Genomic DNA, 24,606 nt, shown 5'->3' on the forward strand with positions numbered 1-24,606 from the left:
GCAGAAAATTGTCAACAATTTGAATCAACATATTTTCATTGTATTTGTAACTTGAATTTTGGATTTGCTCTTTTCAAGCCTTTCTTTTTAAATGTCTAAGTAACAGCTTATTTTCAAGACTGAGAGGTCAGACATTCAGGCCTGTCATTGGCTGCCCTGAAGCTATCACATCAAAACCACAAACTCAACGCAAATAAAAAGACTGAGATTTATCAAATCTTTTGAGACTTTCCTGACAAAATTTCATTTTGAGCAGGAGGTGCAAGGGCAAGCAGGGAAGCTGGCCAGGAGCATGTTGAGAGTTAATGCTGGGCAAAATTCTCCCCAGTATTTCTGCAGGTGATCTGCATAGAACTTTCCCTTGGTATCTGGACTCAGTTGAAAAGGAAACAGTGGAGGAAAAAAGGAGAAGGAATAAACAGGAATGATCAGGGAGAGAGGCAGACAAATAAACCAAAGAGTAGCAATGATAAATCTGGGACAAGATTCCGCATCAAAATAATGTGGATCTGAGGAGGAGGATAAACCTTTTCAGATTTTTCTGCTGTCTTGATTTGAGGATCACAATTGCTCCCTGTGGTAACACAAATGAATTCTACTGTAAAAGGTATTTGATAAAGACTTTCATGCTCTTTCAAACAGTCTATACTATACAGAGTTTTTTTCTATCTATTATTTTATTATCTTCCTTTCTGAATTCAAATTACTTTATAGCTCAGATTCTGAAATACTTTAGAGAAGCATTTAGTATTCTGAGGAGTGAACAATCCAAGAGAGCTTCAATGCATCTTTGCATTTCCAATGACACAGGGCACCCCACAATGGGTCACATCTGCAGCAATCTGCAGCAGGGCAACTCCTCTTTGCTACTCATGCCCAGACCTTCAAATCTTAAGGGATGGTTTGATCTGTACCACCTATCAATAGCTCCAATGGATTAATAAAACCTTTGGTGGCACCCAAGTCTTCTGGCCATACATCAGCCATAGCACATATAACAACTATTATTGATTAGAAAAAAATCTCCCCAAACCCTCAAAAATGCTGTTTTGTTTTCAGCTGAAGGTGTATTCCGTGATTTGATATTCCTGCTAAAAAGCTCCTTTCCACTTTCACTTTGCCAGTAAATCCCAGTTGCACAAATACTCAAAGTGATTGCAAGAGTTTGGAACACCACACAATGCCACTTCATTTCAAAACACAAGTGCTGTTTTGCAGAACCAGCTACATTTGCATCCATTTTTACTTACAGCAGTTTCTCCTTAGAACTAAGAGCCCAGAGATGTTTCATGTCTGTAAGAAGAAATCCTTGTCCTAAAACATGCCATGAAGCCAAGCAGGAACATGGACAGTGGTACAGAGACCATTAGAGGAAAGATGAGGGTGAACATTGTGTTGGTGTGACACACCAATTGTAAACATGGGCAGACAAACCCTCAGGAGATGCAGCACAAAATTCCCCATCTCTTCTTTTGTGTTTCCAGCTAGCAAGGAAAGCAAGTTGCAAATACACTGTATTTTCTCTCAACTTAGTAGTAAAAAAGGCCATGTTGATGGGATTTTGAGCAGCCTGGAGGGGAAGGTCTACCAAACTTAGATGACCTTTAGATGGCCCTTCCAACCCAATCCATTCTGTGAAATATTCTAAAACAGATATTGCTCTTGCATACTTTCCTAAATAATTTCTCAAAAGGATGGGATTTGCGTGGGTTTAGTTCAACAAATTAACTACATTCATTTAAAAAAACAGGTGTATGAAATGATAATATATGAATTCAATATATAATTTGTGTAAGAAGGGTACAGCTCTGGGGGGGTTTGGTCAGATCACACACGCCAGCACCCCCTCCACCTCAGAGCAGCTCCACAAAGCTGCTCCAAATCCAGCCCTATTGAGATGCAGAACCTCTGCCAAAATGGCCAACAAAGGTGTGAATAAGACATCATCTTCCCAGGCTCACAGTCACACCCCACATTAGGATGAGATTACAAGGGTTATGTTACACAGGAACACAAACAACCCAGTGGAAAGGATTTCCAGATGCTACAAGTTGTGTAAATATATCACTCCTAGACCAGAGAAACTGATTCCTGAGTGCCCTCACCCAGATTTAATATGATGTTTTGACCACTGAGCCTCATAACTAGTTTATGAAAAATATAATATTTAGATATTGTAGCATAAAGTATTCCATTCAGTGCTTCAAAATTAGTGAAAAGTTGAATTTAAATGGGTGGATGTCATAAGACTCCTTTAAATTGGTATGTATTTTTCAACTGCACCAAATTTTTGTTCTTTGCTGTTAGTGGGTATATTCACTAATGTTTATTAACTCCTACTTTCATGATCAAAAATCACTTTGAAAAATTTCTACATCTTTCTTTGCCAAAACAGGAAGACTTCTAATCAAAATTTTCTATTAAACTGTTTTGAATCAGACAAATTAAGCCTATGAGGAGAGGATCTGTTAAGTCTTATAATCTTCCATTTACTCATATCAATAAATCATTTTTCTTAAAATAGTTCTACTTCTTATGTGAAGTAATTGTTTGTATTAGCAGAAGTTGACTACAATTTTTTAATGCAGACTAGAGCTGTCTGACATTTTGCACAATAAGTAGGTAACGAAATGGTGATTTTACCCATAACAGAAAGAATGGGTAACTCTGTCACTTATGTGTAAAGTTTTAGACAGCTAAGTAATACAGATTTAAATTAAAAATGACAGATGCACTGGCTTGGAATATAATGGGCACTGAAGTGAACCTTTATTCCTTTTAGCAGCTTACAGTTAACTCTTAAATGGACCACACATTATCCTCACTTTTGAGTACTGTAACTATTCAGCTAAATGATCAAATGGCCATTCTGTTGGTGGCTGCTCTGCGCTTCAGGACAAAAAGATTCCCTGACCTACTGCAGAAATTCCACTGAACTCATGTTAATCAGAGGTCATCCCAGAGGAAAAAATAACCCAGATGTTTCTCATTGGAGAGCTTCAGTATCAAAATCTGTGTATTGCATTTCATCAGGTCAAGTGGGAGTTGCTTTGATTAATACTTCATAAAATATACATGTGCTTCTCATCTGATCACTCCAGCAGAGTGCCCAGAACCCACCCAGAGACACCTGAAACTAACTGTGCTTTTGTTGTGTCTTTCAGGTGATAAATTTATCTACAGAATTGTTAACAAAGATCTTCACCTGATATATATTTGTGGCTCACCCTTGGTTCACTGGGGGTAATCGTATGAGAAAAATTAATTGGATTTTTTTTGCCACCTTTATTTCAACTATAATATCAACAATAATACTACCTTTAATGCTAGTTCAGCCCCTAAGGCAAGCTTTCATATCAGATTTATAAGAAAGATATCACTTTTGTATTTTCCTGGTGGAAATAGTAATTCAAGATAAAAAAAGCTGGAATACAGATAATACCACTTCTTGAGGGAGAACTCTGCAAACAAAGATGCTTGAATGAACTCAGATTTGTCCATGAATTGTTGCTCTAGCTGGATACAATACAGTAACAATTCCAAGCATACAAAACCCTTGTTGTAGAGCTAGATCAATAACCACCTCTTCAACAAGATGATTTTTTTTTTTTTTAAGAAAAAGACCAGCAAACTTCCTTGTGGCAGAAAAATGAACCCGTGCCTTTTTGTTCTTGATCAGATGGTCAAGATGGTCCCAATTTCATCAGGGTAATTGAGATCAAGTTCCAACTCATCAGGAAATTCACAGACGTATAAACATAATTTGTTAATCACAAACCCAGCATCTCTAACTCAGCTCTGAAAGTGCTCTTGACTGGTATTACCAGGCTTTCCACAACTGCAGAGAGCACACTACAACTTGAGTGCAATATTGGCATTAGAGGGATCTATCAGCTTGAAGAGGTTGTTTCCTGTGATCTAGCATTCTGTACATCTGTGACTTTACTTGCATTTGCTCCAAAATGAATTTCATGCTTAACTTGTTTTTCTTAATTAAACTTCCTTTAACAGTTTCTAATATGTGCATTATTAAAACTCATTAGTCCCATTCATGCCTGCCTGTCATTTTTGGCTTCATATTCACGTACCAAAGAGCTCTGCTGCTTTATATAGGAAGCAAATTAAATAATAAATATGAGAACTTGAACGTTTTATGAGTGTCAGTATGAGAAAGTGGCTGCAAGGCCCATAAGGTTTCACAAAAAAAAAGCATTACAGCTAAAGCTAACATGCTGACACATCTCTGATCTATAAAGTCTGCAGTAATGGTAGCAGTAAAGTGTTGTGCCATAGATGGGGAATTTTTCTCTCACATGAAATAGAAATAGGATATAGCACAGACTATATTTACCGTTGTAAAAAAATTTCAAATAAAATTTCCCAAAAGCTTAGAATATAACACCATTAAACGTCTACAAAGATTTACTCTTTCCATCTGACTTCATGTGTAGCTCCTATTATTCAGCTCCTTGTCCTCTCTCTATTTTCTGCCCCTGTCTGTGAGAAAGAGACTCATTCCAGCTCCAGCAGCCATGCTCAGTGTCCCTGTGGTCATGTCCTGGTCACACTGACCACGACTCCAGTGACCAGAGGGTTCCCTGACCCAGCAGCTGCATCCCATGGTGGCTGCTCCAGGGCCCACATTCTACACAGAAATAAACCTTTATTGTGAAACCATAGAAGGAACAAAAGCCTCATCCCACAATGCCTGTTTTGCACAGGCTTGAGGATGTCAAAATATTCAGTCTATCTGTAAGGTTTCTCCTGACTAAATTGTCGTTTTCTCCTCATGAATATTTCTGACACTGTGTGCCTACATAACACTTTACTGCTTTCAAGTACTGTTTTGGAAACTGGGGGACAGGGTTGGGAAGGCAAAAGTTAAGGAACAACTTTAAATTCAGATATTGAACCTAAAAGCTTCAGACAAAATGTAATTAAATAAAAGTACAAAATGCAACATAAATATATTCCCCTCATTAAATTCCCCGAACCAGTTCAACAAGTGAGCTAATGGCTTCTCTAGGCAGAATGTGATTGAGGAGATTTAGAAAACATCTTTTTAAATTGCCATTTAAGTTCTCTGCTTCGTTAAAGGAATATGAGTTACTTGAAATGCAATAGTTGTAAAGTGTCCTTGACCACTTTTACGATTTTACAGTCACGTGTTGCTAATTTCCAAGCATTACATTCTCCCTTAATATGGCGCAAAAGACCTAACCAAGCATCAGCAGAAGGTAACAGGCTACCCAGAGGCAACACTAAAACTGATTATGCAGAAAATATTATGAGGACAAAACAGAAGAATTCAACAAATGGGGTAAAGAGAACTCAAATTGCTTTTCCTTTAATGGCCTCATGTTTTATTTGACCACAGCAGTGGAAAAGCCATGTTACCCTGCTGTGTGCAGCCCAGCTCTTTACATGGCTTGGTGGTTACCAGGGATATTTACAGGATATGAGGATATTTACAGCACAGACTCTGTGCCCCCTGGTTTCCCACAGCTGCTGCTCCCTCACTCCACCTTTTGTTTCCTAGTGGGAAGTGCTGTGGTGGAGAGGGAGCACAGCAAAACCCAACATGGGACCAAGCAGCCAACCAGCCACCTTCCATCCCCAGAGAGCACACAAAACATAATAATGAGCAGTTTAATAGTTATGGAAACAAAGTCTGCTGGAAAACACGTGGGGTCTTCAGACGCAGGTAGAAACGAGCAGCTGAGTCACCAAGAAGCCAAAATTATTTCCCCCTGTAATTCTGCTAGTTCAATAGTAATCCTGGGGAATGTAATGTCATTATTTGTTATTAAAAGTACAGGATGTGCTCTCGATATGCAACACATGATGAAGTTTTCCCACTAGGTGGGTTTTTTTGCTTTGGTTTGGTTTTGTGCATCCCTTAACTCCCTCTCCCTCCCTTGCATGCAAACTCTTGTGCAACACCTGGGTAGCAGGGCAGGCATCCCCTCTGAGTGCTCATGCTCCCTCACAATGCAGAGCTCAGAACCAGGGCTACAGAAATGGAGACATGCCTCTAGAACAGCCTTTATTCATCAGTCAGGACCTATTTTTCATCATTATCTATTATTTTATCACATGTTATACTTACCATGGAGGGATATCTGGGACTAATCAGAGACTATATCATTTACTGGATCAGATTGATAACTGCCCATCCTTTATTAAAAGAATTCCACAGAGGTTTCTACTGGACCTCTAGAAAAAATGTTTTATTTTCATTATTTGCTTTCAAAGAATGTCTGTCTCCTTCTGCCCTTCTTTTTCCAGTATTTAATTTTTAAATAATTTCTTTTTCATGTGATTAAAAAACCATAATAAATATGACATCAAACAAATAATTCAGAGCTAGCCAAGGGTCTGTAATACAGCTTTATATCTCTATTACAAAGGAATGTATATTTGCTTTTAATAAAGAAAGGCAAGCCAATCCATTACAAACTGAGACCACATCTAAGCCTCTGCTTTCTTCCCTTTTCCCCAGACTCCATTTGAACAATTAGAGTGGTTAATGCTGGTGTGCATGCCAGCGGATATTAAAAATGTAAACTGATAAAAAATACAACTACCACCATTACCATGTTCAAATTCCTCCATTCACTTGCAAATCAATTTATCTGCCTACAGCCCTGTCCCAGTCTTTAAATAACCCTCCTCAGCAGACTGCTCCACCTCCAGCCAAATAATCCAGAGAAAACCCACTTTGTGAAAGATGTTTAAGTATCAACAGCCAGGATTTTATCTTCTTACCCTACTCTAGGAGAAGGGGTAAGATAACCAAAGCAGCATCAGGACAGCAGCTCCTCTCCTCGCTCCTACACCCACTGCCTCAAACTGCGTGAGCCACTCTCATGGCTTTCACTGCTACCTCAGTTAATCACAAAACAGAGGTGTTCAGCCAAATCCTGCTTCCCAGCACACTTAGCATGATTATCCTCAGCCTCATTTTTCTTCCCACAGCCTGCATATGATCTGCAGGAAACACGCAGGATAAATGGGATCTCTTTGTGGGTACCTGAGGATCTCCTAATCATTTACTGCAAAACTGCTTTTGCAACATCACTGCAATCTGTGGCCACAGCCTAAGGAAAACAGTGTAATTTATCAAAAAGTAACTAAGAAGCAGTCTTCTTTAACCCTGCACCAGTATTAGAGTTGGGGAGGGAGAAGAAAAAAGAAATAATCTCCCCCAACCACCATTCCCAAACATGGCTACTTAGCATTTGGCTCCCAATCTGCAAATCTAATTTCCAAGATGCAGAAGTGGTCTGCGTGCTACAGCTGTGGAGCCCACACAAGTCTCAGTGCAGTCAATGGGAATCAGGATCTTTGAAAATCAGGGCCCTGAATAATGGGCTCTATTTTTAAATGCTCATTTATACTGTGCATGGGTCTTTCTCTTGTCAGGTGCCTGCAATAAAGTACGTGCAATTTCATAAGTATCCTTTGCTTCGACTAAGCCAGCCCAGAAAAGTAGGGGAAAATGTCCCAAGGCTCACAGTACTGTTCTTTCAGCAATAACAATAGTCTGTGGATGCACCAAAAATGCTGCTACTGTAAAAAACGAACAAACAAAAATACCGACCTAGGTCTTAAGGGAGCATGAAAAGGTTACTGTGAGCATTGCCAAAAATACATGGCTTTGGATGTGAATTATCTCTGAATTTACCAGTATGGTCTTGTCCCACTAAGGCTCTGAATAAATGCAAATATTGCCACAGTGGATGGCAGTGCTGGCAAAAAATAATTCCTAAAACAATTTCTTACACTTATGCTGAGAAAAAGAAAAATCTGCTTCATTTCAAATTCACAGAACATGTAAACGTGCTAAAAACGTTTACTTTGATATTTATAGCTTCTATAAGGCATATTTCCATTTTATACTAGTGGATTTTAATGCCATAGTTGTTAGAGCTAAAACAAACTGGCCTTCCAGAAAGCAAACCCAGTGTCAAACTAACATGATATTCCTTCAAAAGGTCAGCAAATTTACAGAACGAAATGGCCAGTCCAGATTGTGTCACCTGAACCAGCAAGAACACAACACTATAATCAAGCTCCGGTTTGTTTTATTTAAACAGTTATTTGAATGTAATTGCTCTGAAACCATATGCATCGTTAAAACGATTCCAGATAACATCCTTTCTCCTGATTCCAAGGTAACTTTCTGCCTTTAATTATAAGTCAATTAATATTAAGTAATTTGACTGATTAATTTTAATTAAACCTGTTGAAAATTGATTTTCCTTTCGCAAGAAGAGATGATGCTCTAGTGCGATCGTCAGGAAAGGAGGATGGGGGGGGGGGGAGGCGGACGGGGGGGGAAGGAGAAGAACCAGCGCTCAGCACCAGGGCGAGAAAGAAGATGTCTGAAGAAACGAGAGGAGCCCTCCCCCGGCAGGCCCGGCCGCGGGGGCTGCGGGAGGCACCGGCGGCTGCGGAGCGCCCGCGGAGCTGCGCGCCCGGCCCGAGGCGGGCGGCGGCCCCGGGGCGGCGAGCGAGCGAGGGAGGGAGGAAAAGTTGGCCGGGGCGGCGGCGGAGGGTGCGGGGGGTGCGTGCGTGAGCGAGCGCGAACGCGTGTGTGCGGCTGGAGGTGTCCCCGCGGACACCCCCGCAGCATCCCCGCGGGCGGGCGGGCTCCGCTCGGGCTCGCCGCCGCCGCCGCAGCCCCGCACCCGCAGCCCCGCACGCATCCCCCCGGCCGCGGACACGCACACACGGCCGGGAAACCGGCCCTGCCGAGCGCCCCCGGGCTCAGCCCCGCAGCCGCCTTGCCCTGCCCTGCCCGGGGCCCCGCTCCATCATCATCCCGCCGGTCGCTCTCTCCATCCCTCTCTCCTCCATCCCGGCCGCCCTGCTGCATCCCGGCCCGGCCGCCCCCTCCCTCCTCTCCATCCCGGCGCGGGCTCGCCCCGCACGCCGGGAGCATCAAAGTATTTACCAGTTCACGGCCGCTTTCCCGCAATCGCAGCCGAAGCTGTAATCCGCTGGATTCGCCTCCTCCGGCTCTCCCAGCCGCTGGGAGCGGGAGGGCTCCCGATAGCGCTCCGGACACTTCCCAATTATACCGATTTTTATATATTTTTCTGCCCTTTCCTGGGATCGGGGCGCGGGAAGGGGGGGCTGGAAATCCCCATCCGGAATCCAGCCTCATCCGTGCCGAGCCACCTCCATGTAAATCCGACCATCAGGCAGGCAATGGAAATGATCAAACGCTACTTCTCTCCGTCTGCAGGCAGATAATCCCACTAATCCAATAGATCTCCCCCGATCCGAAAGTGCCCTCCAGACGAATCCCTCTCGCTCGGTGTCCGGCGGGCGATCGCGGAGCCGCGGCCGTGCCCGGAGGGGCGCGGGAGATGCGCGGAGGGGCGCGGAGGGGTGTTAATCTTTTTTGGCTCCTGGATGCACGGCTCGCTCAAACCGCCGAGATCCCTGCTTTTTCCCCTATTACACGTTTCCACTCCAAATTGCTGCTGGATGAAAAATGGTACAAAGATACCCCCAGCGGCGGCGCGGCGAACAGCGCGGGCAGCCCCGGCCCCGCACCGCCCCGCACCGCCCCGGGCGGACCGGCCTCCGGGGGGACCCTCCCGCAACGCCCCGGGCCCGCCGCGGGGCTGGGGGGTCCCTCCGGTGGCCGCGGGCAGATGCACGGAGAGCACGGAACCCCCCGAGCACCGGGGCACGAAGGGATGCCGGAGCAGGGTGGAGATGCTGCACGCACCTGCGTGCCGGTGGGCTGCTGCCTCTTGCTAAATTGTGCCCAAAAATGTGTAATTTGTGCCTAGTCTATATAGAGAGATGTGGATTGTACTCAAATATTTCACATGGGTGTGATTTAAGATGAAGCCATGGTCTGTCTTGCTCGGATCATCACTGTCTGCACACAGGATATAAGTGACTCTTTTTGTTCCCCTTTGCTGTTTCTTGAAATTTTTTACTTATTTCTCATTGCTCTCTCTCTATTTCTAATTGAGGAATAAAAGTATTCTCCAACCCCAGCCCTCATGCTTTCTAGGATCACAGCAGACAATGAAAGTTGACGACTCAGGGGATGTGGGGAGAAAGGAAGGCCAGATCAGAAGGGAAAGGAGAATAGCCCTTGAATGCTGATAGGTCTATTCATTTTTAAGAACTGCCACAATCACACATTAAAACATCCCAAGTTAAGCCTCGTGCAGAGAGCTCATTAACATCTCCTGTTATTTTAGGAGAGGCTTCCCTTCACATTGTGTTTAAGATCTGTATTTTTCTCTGCTAACAGGCACCTCAGGTTAAAATATTGACACTAACCAAGCAAGCAAACCCACGCATGTTTTCAAGCCTACAGCCCCAGGCAAGGTCTGGAGGTGCCCGAAAATTTGATAAGCTTTTACACCCTCACCTGAGAGCACATCCCAGAGGAGGGAAGGTCAGTCCCAGCCATGCTGGGCTATTTATGTCTCCCTGTACCACTGAGTACCTGGATCTAAATGCCCATGGCAGGAATTCATACTGTGGCATTCCCGTGTACTGGAATAATCCTGTCCTGGGCACATTTTTTGCCTGTCTCAATAACTGTTCCAGTCCATGGTTAATTAGGAAAGTCCAGAATCCTTCAGTACTCTGAAATTTAACTCTTTTGCTGTCACCAAAAGCGTGCAGCTCTCAGGTACAGGAGGGAAAGGCAGAACATACTCTGCTGACAGGGCAATCCCATGAATGTTGTTATGTTAGTCTCAAGGGAATACTACATGGGAAAAAGAAAGTTTCAAAACTAGAAATGACATTTGTATATGAAAATCAATCACTTGCCACCAGCCACAGATCAACCAGCAGCCTAAAAACTATCACCAAAGAGGCAATACCAGGTGAGATATTCTGCCATTCTTTATCCACACAAAACCCTGGAGGAGCTTTATCTTTGGGTTGTTCTTTATACTGAAAAGCAAGAAACAAAGGTGAAATAAAGTAACAGCACTCTCCTTGTCACTAGATAAGCCACTGGAATCCAAGTGTTTTATACTGGAATCCAAAATTTTATACTCCCTCCTTCAAGAAGGATGGAGAATCCTCCCTGGGTTCCCTGAGCCACCACGTGAACATCTCCTTGGAGAGCTCTGACTATCATTTAAGCAGATGATCCCCTACTTACTGTGGGGGGAAATCAACCCATTTATCTCTTTACCATGCCTTCTGTGGGTGGCAGGAGCTGACAATTTACACCCAACTTGCAACAATCCCACCTTCGGCCACCAAGTCTCCATCTGGTCCTAACCCATCTCCACTCATGCAGGAATGGCACCAAATTGTGGAGCATGTTCAGTTGTTCTTCAACTCCCTCTCACAGCAGAGATGTGTGATACCAATTCATTCACACACCCCTTTTGCTCTGACCTGTCCCCAAGGTTGGAGTCCCTTTGCAGAACTTTTCCACTGTTTTTCACTCTGCTTCCCTGCACTGTGTTCAAACATTTCTCCCTCCTCCTTCCCTCCAGGGGCCACAATAGCTCTCCTCTCATCCAAAACACTGCTGGAGAAAGAGGGATACTGACTTGTGGGAGGGAACAAGATGTGTCTCCGGCTCTGGAAAGTTGTACAGGTCCAGGAAGGGATATTTGGCTGGGAAAACAAAGTATAGGGCCAAATGCTCTATACAGACATGGGATAGCAATAGCTGAGCCTTCATATGTGGTAATAATATATTATATTCTAATAAAGTAAAATAATACATGACATTCCTGTATCCATGCAGTGTCTGATTCAACCAGCAGTTTACAACCAGGACATCCTTGCCTGTAAAAGCTAAGTGGCTTGCACACATACTTTTATATATATATAAATATAAATATTTTATATAAGCTTGGAACAACATGATCTTTAAGGTGCTTTCCAATCCAAACCATTATATGATATACACATTTATGCCTACATATAAATGTGTAAAGAGTGTTTAGATTCATTTCAAACAAGGGAAGAAGTGTCTGTAATTGATTAGAATTTTGTTGTCAGAACCCTGCATGTCAGAAAGAATTACACTTTCATTGCAATCTAGGCAATGCAAAACTGGTTTAAAGACTGGCATTATTTAATATTTAGCTTGGCTGAGTCTTGATAGGGTTCTGTTATCTGCATTTATTAAAAGAATGAGGAGAGAGCTAAATTTTCATGGACTGAAAATCCACAGAAATTTCAAAGGCCAGCATCCTGCAATAGTCTAAAATTCCCCTCTGCTCCATTTTCTCTATTTTAAGAACATGAAACCCTTCATACAACCCTCATTGTAAGCAACTAACCTCCAAAAAGAGCAAAACATACAATCAAAAGCTAAAAAGAAGAAAGAAGCTCCCAACTAGCAGTCCAAGGTAAAATGCACACTGAGGTACATAAAGTGTGCACCAAGGCTTTGAAGGTAGGCAAGTTTTTTGATGCAACACAAGTTTCATGAGCTATTGAAATATGTAGCTTAAGACAGTCAAGTTTTTCTTTCACATATAAATTTTATCAGACTGTGTTTCTCAAAATAAATTAACCTTTCTTATAGGTAGAACAGGCGGAACTGTTTACATACACAAAATACTAAATATTCATTAATTTGTTTGTCTCAAGATAGCTCATTAAGTTGTGTGTTCCAATAACTTTGTTAAATATTTTCTTTGATTTCACGAAACCAAAGATTGCTCATCTCTGTGCATTTATATTCGTTAGATTGCCCAGATTGCCAGATCTTTAATGAAATTATAATGCCTGCCTATGAGCTGCTGTAGTTAGCTGTAGCTGCTGAGTTATTGCCATTCATTTGGTTGAACCTTGCCAAGAAGAGCCACTTAAAGAGGCCATACCTCTTCAGAGAGCATCTCCACAAAGATGCCCTGACATCTGCACAAAGGGCCCTGACAGCCCTTCAGGCACTCCAAACATGGCTATCATTTGCTTTCTTCAGTATTGTTCTTTTGTACTAAAACAACCACATTTAAAAAAAATACAGTTCTTTGTTGTGTGGCAAAGGGCTCACTTGAGACTGGTCAGAGTTTCACATATCAAGAGTCAAGAAAATTAGTAGCACTAGTCTGAGTGCTCTGGCTTTAACTGCCTCTATCCCTTACAAGTCCCCAGTACTCCCATCCCCTATGGCCTCACCAGCACCTCTGCTGCCTTCAGTGCTCAGGGACACCCATCCTCTTCCTCCCACCCACGATGCAAGCCCTGCATTTTGTGCACAAATCTGGTGGGATTTGTATTCTGACATCACACAGGTCGTCCTTGGTGACTTTCGCTTTTTATCATTAGCACCCTGCACTGGGATGTTTAATTGGCTATGTTGTATCTCTGCACTGTAGATTTATTTTGCATTTTCATTTAATTAACAGCCATGACCAGTGGCCTGATGGATGGCAAAGCGTTCTGTGAAGTAGAATCCTACTGGATTAAAAGCTTTGCTGGAATGTTTCAAACTCCCATTCAGCCTGAACTTCTCAAAAGCAATTTTCTGTAAAGTACAGCATTTCCAAAACACAGTGCTCGAGGACGTGAGAAGAGGAAGCAAACAGGACCCGAGGATGACACAAACCCTGTTCCTACAGACTCACCCCTCTCCAAGTGTTGACTGGATGCTCAGATCCAGCACAATCCACCCGTGGTTATTCTGAGATTCAGAATTTCAGGTTCTTTTGGGTGCTGTTAAAAGACAGATATTGATAAAAAAAGCCATTGCCAGTGTTCTTACTGGAACTTAATCAGTAGATTACAACACATTACAACACTGTGCTTGCCAGGGAACTCTGAATTAATTATAAAATCCATTTCCTTGTTTATGTGGCTGGGAATACATTTAGAGAGGAATTTTATGACTTTGTTCCTTCCCAAAATTTCAGTTATTATTTGAAGCCATAATCCAGCAGTACCTTGGTCTGCATTGACCCAGTAGAGGAAACTATGGGGCTAGACTTTGTTTTTTTAAATTATGGAAAGCATTTAGACAAAGGGTTTTCTGTTCATACTGTGTGAAAAGCAACCAATTTCTAGTTTTTTTAATTAAATTAGTTGAAGCCTAATGTTGAGTACATACTGTATTCTACTTCCAACGTGCTGAGTTTGAAAGCACACAGGGACATTCCCTGATGGAGCTGCTGCTAGTCACTATTACATGCAGTTTATATTCATTTAGACCCAGCAAGCAAATGACAGAGAGCTATGAGCCAACTTCATGAGATGAAATGGAAGTCAGAGGAACCTCATCAGAGAGTGTTCTTCCCTAATACTTAAATTCAGTAAAAAGAAAAAAAAAAAAAAAGCATGTGACCTGGATTGTCAGCATTTGCAAGCATAAGCAGTGAATTGTTCTCCACATGCTTTTGCTGTGGCACACCTTTTCCTTTTTCACCAGCCACTTTCCATAAGCAAGGAAAGCTTGAACCTCTGTGAATTAAGACTTGCTGGAACCTTGACACTCTCTGTACTGACAGAGCATTTTAGGCCCTTATTTAAATCAGTCAGTAATAAGATGACTGTGAAATACATCATGATTTTACTACCAGCCTCTCTTGGCATGTGTTTGCCTCCAGTTAGGATTGCGCCGATAACTTGGTGACCGATATAATTAGCCTGGCTCTCATCATGGCTACTGGCCAAAAGAGCCAAGGATGTGCCCTAAATTTTCTGTTCAGATGCACCAAATAACATGATCCATTAATTAAAACTCAGGCAGTTGCAGTTAATTCCTGACAACTGAAAAAGATGCAATTTGAAAACACTCCTAAAGAGCAGTAAATCACTTCCAATCTGCTTGGTGTGAGCTGCATCTGAAAGAGGCTGGGGTGTGCTGGGGTTGGGGTGCTGGGCTGGGATCAGGGACAGAGCCCTGCTCTGCCTTTGCCACTGAGCAGGGGGAGACCTTGAGCAAACTCTTTTATCTCTCCTGCCTTTAACTCTGTCTAATCCAGTTTGATTTTTTAATCACCAGGGCAGAGAATCTTCCCATACCAAGGAGAAGGGGGAAGGCATGGAGGGATTCCCAAGCTGGGAGGAGAGGGAGGTCAAGAGGCAGCCTCTGGCAGCCCCAGCTGCTTGGCACTGACCCATCCATGCTCCTGCAGGGAATTGAGAGACCTCTGAAAGAGTCCAGGCACCCCAGAGGGTTGTGTGGGACTGACTGGTTATGTGGAGGAGTCAATATGAGGAGTGTTTGTGAAATTCTGCCAAAATAAGGAATAGGAAATAAAGAGCAGACAGAACAACACTTGATAAAGGACATATTCCTGTATTTTGCAGGCATTAATCAGCATCACTGGTGATGGGAAGTCCAGGAGATGATATCAATATGAAAATAACACATTCACCTGCTTATCTTAGCAAGTCTTAAAGCTTGTCATGTCTGGGAATCTAATTCACTGCACAATGACAAATGACACAAAATTGACATGTACAGGCAAGAACATGCAGGCAAAGCAAGGAGAACAGAAATTTCCAATGATCTCCAAGGCAAAGACACCTGAAGAGCTCCTGAACTGAAGGACCCAGAGACGCATCATCTCTGACTGGCAATGAGAGGGGCAATAATCCTTCTGAAAATACAACTCCTTTTAAGAAAATAAACTGAAGGCAAGTAAAATCACTTGTAATTTCTGAAAATCTCACTGTAGTGTAAGCAAGCTGGTTTTTATAGCCCAATAATACTATTTGTCTAAAATCTAGCAGTCCAAATGATTTAATAGCAAAGCAGCAACATCAAAATTCTTCATTGTAGCTGTCTAATGGGTGCATGTTAGGTTATGAGCCTTTGTGTCTCTTGCTACACACAGACATGAGACAGCACCAGATCTACATGGTGAGGCACCCTGGAACACTGGACACACCAAAAGCACCCCTGTCTGCTATGGCAGGAACAATATAACCTCAGGAAGCCTCGGCTGTCATCCATGTGGTCAGACAAGGAAGAAAAAGTAAAATATAAATACAAAAGAAAAAAAAAACAGCATTAGAGAAACTGCAGCAGCCTAGAAGTCTATTATTTAATTGATGTCATAACCCAGGAGAGTGTATGATCCCCTCTACACCATGGTCATGCCACAGAGCGCTCTCTACGTGGACTTTGAAACTCCAGCTGTTTTTTATAGCAAGATCAGCTACAACCATCTGAAAGTTAAACCTAGACAAATACTTTGTAATACTCATCTGTGGCTGAAGTGAATCCCACACCCAGAAAGACATGACTTTGAATTTTAATTTTCAAATTTCTAGGTCTTGATTGCAGAATACTACTTTTTCTCCCCTTACATCTGGCATTTGCAGAATATAATGAACAATACCTCTAGAATTCAGAATTAGCAAAATACAGTTTAGTCTCCTCCTGTGTGCCAAACCTTGGCACTCCCTTGCTGTAGAAAGTGAGCACAGTGGTTCTCAAAAACTGGTTTCTCAGGCAAATGAAAGAATTCACTAGTTTTCTATTTCTCAGACTTCCTTTCCTATTCCAGACAACTACAGCACCCAAATTTCCTATTTCTACTAATTATGATGCTATAAAATTTTTGCTGGCAAACGTTATTGTTCCAGCTGAGAAATTTATTCTTATAGCTGAGAAAAAAACCTCTTGCAGTGCCTCCGAGGTGTGTGCATCAGCCAGTAGAGGGTGCAGGAATTGTGGCTGCATTCCCCACAGCCTGAGCCGGCTGCTGCTGCTGCTCCAGCTGCTTTCTAAGGTGGGCAAATACAATAAAGCACCTAAAGCTGTGTTATGGGTCAGTTCAGTATTAAATAATGTGTACAAGGTGAAAGGCATCTGTTTTTCCCAGCTTTTTGTTTTCTCTGCTCACAGCTGTTCTCAATGTTTACAGTGATGCTGGGCTTGTGCTGCACACTTGAAATTCAGACTGCAAGGGAGGCTTGCAAGCTCACACTGCAAACTTAAGAGATGCCTGGATGATATTTTCATAGTGACAGAATTTAAAAAAAGGGGCATCTCCTATCAATAGAAAAATTTATTTCTATTATTCAGGCTTCAATCAAACAAACTTCCACTGAAACAAACCAGAAGTGTTTCTCTGACACTGGGGATGTTAGCTTGGAAGGGGGATGTCAGTTAGGGAGGGGTTAAGAGGCATTTGTGTGCAGAGGGGGTGTTGCAGCAGCCCTTGTTAAAGGGAGAATTATCCCAAAGCAGCATTTCTCCCTTCCCCAGCCCCCTGCAGGTTACACACTCCTGGGTGCTGGGGCTGCTGGTGGGCAGTCCCAGCTCCACAGCATTTTCAGAGCAGGTTTGTCCATATTTTGCAGTGGGGCTGGCACAGATGTGTGTCAAACATCTGCAGGAGCCCATGAACACACCTGCTGCAGTCCAGAGTTTTACATCTGCAATTCCACCAGCAGTACCTGCTCTGCCCAACTGTCCTGGAGTCTGCTGAGGCCAAAATAAAACACTGGGATTTCACAGAATGTTTCACATCTGCAATTCCACCAGCAGTACCTGCTCTGCCCAACTGTCCTGGAGTCTGCTGAGGCCAAAATAAAACACTGGGATTTAGGGGGGATTTAGGCCATGGGAGCCTAAGCCCAGTGTTTCAATCAGCCTAAAACTCTGTTAGAGTGAGCTCAGCACCAGAAGAATCAATGAAAACACAAGGTTGAACTTGGCAACTCTGAATCACAGAGGTGAGCAACCATCAAGGAATGATCACAGTGTAATAATCACAAGATACAGAGCATGAAAGGGTTTTTGACAGGTGAAAATGAACACATTTACACCACATGCAGCTAAAATTTGAGTCTAAAATGAAAGATATAGTTTTCTTTTTGAGCAAAAATTTGTTGATCTAAAGACCAAAACAAAAATTCTTGTCTCTTCAGCATGTACTACATAACTGACAATATCTTTCAGCATTGTCTGAGGTTTGATTGCAGGTTACCTTTCAAAGATTAGACAAGATAAATCACCTTGCATTAGCACACCTATCTGACAAAACGACATCTCAGAGTGGCTTGATAAAATATGATGGTAAATTTTACAGGTCAATAATCCCTGCCTGGTAGGAACAAAATCAGCGTTGTCCACTCCTTTCCTACAGAGCTATCAGCGATGGAAACAACCCAGCAACATCTCAAATGAAATGTCTCAAATCTCAGAACAGTCCCTGCAGCCATCCAGTTCATCAAAGTAAGAAACAAGCTGAGGAGAGCTCATGTTCAATGATGCTCTGAGGGAAAATGACTGCCTGGCATCAGCACTGGAAGTAGGATGTGGCTGACTGATGATTTCGGATTGGTTTTTTTGAAAATACAGGGTAAATTGAGTAATTTGAACCAATCATGGAATATATTGTGCAGCACAACATTCTTCTACCCTGCAGTCTCCCTTCTGGGAAATCTGGAGTGGTGGGGAGTACATTTATCAGGAAAATAATGACCCCAAACAGACTCCTTGAAGCCTAAGGTGTTTTTTTTATAAGAGGACTCAAGGGAACTAATTAGGAGGAAATAGCTCCTCAATGTCCTGAGTGAACTCCCACTGAGAAAATAAACAATTTACTGATTCATGCAACTCCAGACATCCAAAGATAGTCATCCTTATGACATGTTTTTTGCAAATATAGAACATAGAATGGCATGCAGAGGCACTGCTTCATAATGAAAGGTGTATATATTCAGGGACAGACACTTATCATCATTATTTGAATTTTTACCCTTGAATTTGCAATTAAGATATACCAAAGGGGTGTATAGTCCTGTATATAATTCAAAAATTAAGTTAAAAAAGTTGAAGTTACTTTCTATCTATTCTTATAGCCTTTAACCAATCTCCTCACTATGTTCCATTCATTCTTTGGAAAATGGGAGGTGCTGGAGTTTTGGGTGTGGACAAATTGTCAAGGAGCAAAGGTTCTAGAACCGGCTTTGAAAACCCTCAGTTTTGCAAATATGGAATCTGTTGGGTCTTGTCTCCAGAAGAGAAAGCCAAGAATTTTGATCAAGAAAGGAATAAAGCCCTGAGAATGGAAAAGAGCAGCAGTTCCAAAGGTAAAGACACCCAGAAGTAATGAGGAGTGTCAGAGGGACGACTGGTAAGAACCAAGGACAGCACATGAATATTTAGACTGAGCATCAGCAGAAATGTCCTGTCAGTGTGATGTGTGCAATCATCCTAAGGGAGGTAACTGAAGCTTGTTGCTGACAACCACCACTTTTCAGCATTTCAGGCTGGCAGCTCTGTTTCTACATCAAACATCCCCATCAGTCCTTTCATTCTATGGTAAACAAAAGAAAAATATGTATAGTTAATACTGTCAGCAATGGGCCTATATGAAATAGGTTTGCATTGTGAGAAACTGAAATGGAAAGAAATGAAGAAGTGAGATGGGGCCCCCAATATAAAAAGGACATGGACCTGTTGGAGTGAGGCCAGAGGAAAACACAAAGATGCTCTGAGGGTTGGAGCCCCTCTGCTCTGGAGCCAGGCTGGGACAGCTAAGAGTGTTCACCTGGGGAGGAAAAACTCTGAGGAGAGATTAAAGCCTTTTCCAGAGCCTAAATGAGCTACAAAAGAGGTGGAGAAGGACTTTGAACAAGTGATAGGACAAGGGGGAATGGTTTGATTGTGCTTCCACAAGGTGGAATAGAAGCTTATGATAATTGGTGATTAAACATAACTGTGGCTAAAAGTTCTCACATTTGTTAGAACAGTATCAATAAATTTTTTAAAAAAAATCTGTACGTTTTTAGTGCATTAAAACAACAGAATTATTGAGGACACCAAGTATAATAAATATTTTCCACAAGTTCTAGGTTGTATTAGGTTCCATAAAAATATCATGATCGAGAAAGGATTATATATGGTACAAGATATTGTTGCAATTAAACTAACCTGGGCACAATGTTCACCTAACAATGCCTTGATTGGAATAAGATAACAATGTGAAAGGGGGAAAACAATTATTCATCTCTGTCCTCTTTGTGTTTGGGGCACATGAATAAAATTTTGGGTGAAAATTATTTGAGATCTACAAAATGTTGCTCATCAAATCAATGTTAGAATAAATTACATCTGGCTTGTAAAAGAATTTTACTAGAAGGAAAATTTAGAGAATTCATTCTGAACTAGATAGCGCCCAAAAGAAGATTTATGTATTATAAGGTCTATGCCATTGTACATTGGAGAAACGTGATTGCATACAACTTCCAATTTCACCCTCCTTTCTGGGCAGTTCTCAGAAAAAAGCCATCCAAACCAGCAGTCATTTATCTTTGATTTAAGCACAATTTGATGCCTGCTTAATATACACACAAGTAATAATTCAAGACAGCACAAAATGTGCATTTGACAGGCTTCCAAAAGACACCAATGCATTTTAACATTTTTGCATTTCCAGGCATAAATTCACAGGGGGCTCTCACAGGAAATGACTTGAAAAATTCTGTGCACTAATATGTTCTCTACAGAGTATTAATTTGCTCAGTGTTTTAAGCAGCATGTTCTTCATCCTTTATTTCCTGTAATGCTTATAGGATTGTGTTAGAGACCCTGTCACTATTTACCTGTACTACAGCATCACCCCACAAAATACCCAAAAATTGGGGATTTGCAGGATTTTTCCACTGTACAGATTGTAATGATGATAATAATCTACAGAAACTCTCTATAAAATATGACTGACAAAACTATGCCCTAGAGAGCAATGTTTAAATAATAATATACACACATAATGTCATTGTTATATTGATTTATACAGATGTGACATTACCTACACTTTATGTGAAAGAAAAAAGACAGTTAATAAAAAGGGAAATAATGTCATATAACTTATTAAATCAAGGAAAAATCTTAAACCAGTGTTGAACAACACGTATACACAATTCTCCATCTCACAACTGCCTTCTGAAACATCCCCAAAGCAAGCATTTTATAAATAAAAGAGCAAACCAGCTCCTAGATCAAACTTCCTGCAACTCACAGCATGTTTGATCTGACTTGGCCAGAAAAAAGATTTCTCTAAACAAATCCCTGTAAATAAAACTTCTTTTCCCTGAAACCTATCAGCTCATTATTGGTTCTTTAGGAAATTTACATCATTAACAGTGAAGGGTAGTTTCAAGATATTCATGAACTTGTTCGCGAAGGAGGATTAAAATGTATCTTAGCCTACACTGCAAGTTTTTGAAGGTACATAGATTTACCAGCTGCAGAATAAAAAAAGGTAGCAACACGTTTCCTATACATACACCTTGCTAAATTCATAATAAAATTCCTGAGTGCAAAAAAACCGCCACAAAACCAAGTAAAAGGCACTCTGACCAATCATTATTGCAACTAACATGTGTTTCTCAAATTGTTTTTTGACTCAAATCAAACTGAGAGCAGAGGACACCTGGAGGTGTCTGGCTCCTAATGAAAGAAACACATCTACTGAGACAAGATCGGATTTTGTATATTTGTTTTTCCTGTTGAAAATTGGTGTTTCCAGTGATTCATAGCCCAAACCTCTCCCCTTCAGCTCTGTAGTGATGAAATGACCAGACTGAAAACAGGCTCCTGTTTCAGACCCTAATGTCTTCAGTGATTCCTTAGGCCATCCACCACAAAGCTCTTTAAAGATGATGCTTGGTTTAAAAGGACAGAAAATTAAAATATTAAGTGAATTACAATGGAAAGTATAAATCCTTATCCTCATCTAGATTTAATATTTGATTGTTCCATTGACATAATTGTGTAAGACAAGAAAAATGGGATGAAGACAGAAGAATGGTAAACTCAGAGGAGAAAGTTACAAGCAGGATTTTTCTGCAATCCTTTTTATGGAAAATGTAAATAATTTAGAACCTGTGCACCAAACTTGCACCTCCTTTTCTACTGTAAGTTATTATGTGTACAAGATAGTTTTTTATGCTGTATCAATTTTTAAATAAACTAAATTCCACAGATTATGCGACATACCAAAAATAAGACACCAGTTTCATTAAAGTCGGTGGCCTTAATGCAATAAAAACAGGCAGATAAAGTGAAACTTAGCAGCTAAATAACACATTAAGATGAAATATACCAAAAGAAGCAAAGTATTTACAATCCAAAAGAAGCAAAGTATTTACAATGTTGGGATGTTATGTATTAATACATAGTTATTCAGTATATGCAAAATATTGAATGGAGCATGGTAGTCCACAAGAAAAAGTCCAAGTTATGAGGAGAAGCAACAAATGCCTTCTCCTGGTAGTTTGATGCTTGGAATGATCTAAGCTAACTGCTAAAAACACTGAGTGAATCAAGAAGCAGGGAACATCACAAGTGAGCAGGAAGGCAGACACGAAATGACTGTCAGGTGTTATGACAGAAATCTGAACCCTTTGCACAGCATCTGAATCCCAGCCCAGCTCCAGAATCCAGCACAGCCTCCCTTCTGCAGGGCTCCCCAGGGACAGGGTCAGAAGCTTTTGGCAAGTGAAGGTGGCCCCTGACTGCATCAAGTGTCACAGTCATATCAGTATGGGCCAAGCCCCCCTGGCCCTGCCAGACCAGACAGCCAAACCAAGACAAGAAAAACATTCCCTTTCTTCTAGCTTTAATCCACCAAGGGAGGCAGCATGGATGGTGATAAAGCCATGAAAGGGCGCATAAATACCTCAGGACAGCTTCCACTCAGAGCCTGCAGGACTTTATTTTAATAGTTAAACAAGTACAAAAAGCAGCTGATATTCTCCTTTGAAAGCTGCTGTGTGCCACTGACAGCTGAGATGATTTACAGGAGCCATCAGAAACTTCAGCCTGCTCCTCTCAACAGCTCATTTTTATTCAAGAAAACAAAGTAAAATGGGCTTCACATTAGGCTCTCCTGCTGTCTTAAATCATTAAATAATTGTGTTGAAATTCATCGTGACCTTGTGTTGTGCTCCTCTAAATATCTCAGAATTATTCTTCTAAAGTAAACCATATCAAAGAAACCTATGATCCCAAATAAAGAGCCTAATATTGATAACAAGCTTTCTTTTCCACTAACAGCCAGACCATTACCACTCCCAGGCTGATAATGCCTGTAAATTAAAACATCCAGTGACATTTAAGCAAGCGGAGAGTTGACAGAAATTCCCATCAAGCCCTCCTTGCAAGGTTAAGAGAAGACCTTCAAGAGAAAAGAAATTTGATTGGTGATGCATTTCCCAGGTCGAGAGGGGCTTCATATTGTGCCCTAATGTATGACTTCATTATATCATTTATATGCTTCTGCTCTGGCATCAGTCATCACTAACGACCCAGCCCTTCCTCATCCTTCACACAGCACTCATCACAACTGGCTCCTCTCAACATTTCTGTCCCTTTTTGACCAAGGTACTGGTTGCCATCTCAATTCATTACCATCAAAACATGACAGCTACAGAATTAGCTGCAGAAAAAGGAAGATTAGATTCCCAAAAGCAGAATTCTGGTCCTTTCAGCAGGGAGCTGAGCAGTGCCACTACCAGATTGCAGAGGTCCTCACCTCTCAGGCTGTGCTGCTGGTTATGAGCAGCTGCTCTGAAGCTCCACCAGTGGAATTGGCTAGCAGCTACCTTTCCCTTTCCATCCAAAATGCAAGAAAACTTCTTTTTAGTATTCTCCATCTGCAAGCCTGTCATTGCTTTACTCTGCAGAAGTCTAAATGCCTTGTGCTGCTCCTAACACAGGTAGGAGAGGGATGGAGGGGCTTGGAGAGGTCTCTGCTCCCTCCTTTCAGCACAGTGTGCCTTCCCAGGAGAGCTCTTGAATCCTCCAGGGGATATCCACCTGAAATTTGCCAAAACAATCCTTCTTCTTCCTCTTCCAAGCCTTTCCCTGGTACAAGCTACAGTATTCCCACAAAAAGTCTACTGGAATATTCACACAAGAACTCTACCGGAATAGTCCAAAACTGAAAGGACACCTTAAATCTCCCCTTCAGTCTCGCTGCTCCATCCCAAAGGAGGACACAGCTATTCTTCAGCAATGTTTGCCAAGCCAAATGTGCTTTGTATTGCCAGTACCTGTCCTGTGCTTCAATCCAAAGAGTAATGCCACCATTCCAGAGCCATTGACACAATCCGGAACAGCCGGTCATTATAAATCACAATGTCCTAATGAAGGATAAAAAGAAAAGGAACATTTATGTGGCAGACATATTTCACAGCACATTTACACTGGCATTTTTCAAGAGCTGAAAAGGTATATGGATAGAGGGTGAGAGAGAAGTGAAATAAAGAACTATGATATACTTGCAGGATGTCTGTTCTGAGCACAGACAAATTTCTGAAAACTTTTTAAAGGTCATGGTTGCTTGAATTTACACTGAAAACTTGAAGTTTTTTTCCTTTTACCTTGCTGATCTTAACATGTCCTTCTCCTTTGTGATCTCATGCCAGGCCAAAGCTAGTTACTAACTTTCTTAGGTTTGCTATTACTGTTGAGGAAGTATTATATTTATGACGTACTATATTACAGTAATAATTAATAACAATTTACTTCAAGAATTTTCATTAGTGTGATCCCTGACATGATATGCAGTGCAGAACACAACAAAATAATATTAGTAATAGAAATACAAACAAGAGATTCAACTATCTGTACAGTTCAAGGAAGTGGTACCTATTTTAAGGAGATCTTGCTGGTTTTTA

General features: G+C 41.6%; 1 protein-coding gene across 10 annotated transcripts in view; it reads right to left on the minus strand.

Annotated features, from left to right (window-relative positions):
* The window catches only part of NLGN1 (neuroligin 1), a 381,431-nt gene that overhangs the window by 305,645 nt on the left and 51,180 nt on the right, over window positions 1-24,606 (minus strand). For 8 of the 10 annotated variants that reach the window (XM_014265515.3, XM_005484780.4, XM_014265514.3 and 5 more), the window contains exon 1: window positions 8,960-9,100. The gene's annotated coding sequence lies outside the window, so the exon portion shown is untranslated. Of the gene's footprint in view, window positions 1-8,959; window positions 9,101-13,589; window positions 13,606-23,979; window positions 24,070-24,606 lie in introns of those variants that run through there. The other 2 variants (XM_026792056.2, XM_074547426.1) reach the window with 2 other exon arrangements.

This window comes from Zonotrichia albicollis, chromosome 9 (genome assembly GCF_047830755.1).
Source record: "Zonotrichia albicollis isolate bZonAlb1 chromosome 9, bZonAlb1.hap1, whole genome shotgun sequence".
Lineage (NCBI taxonomy): Eukaryota > Metazoa > Chordata > Aves > Passeriformes > Passerellidae > Zonotrichia > Zonotrichia albicollis.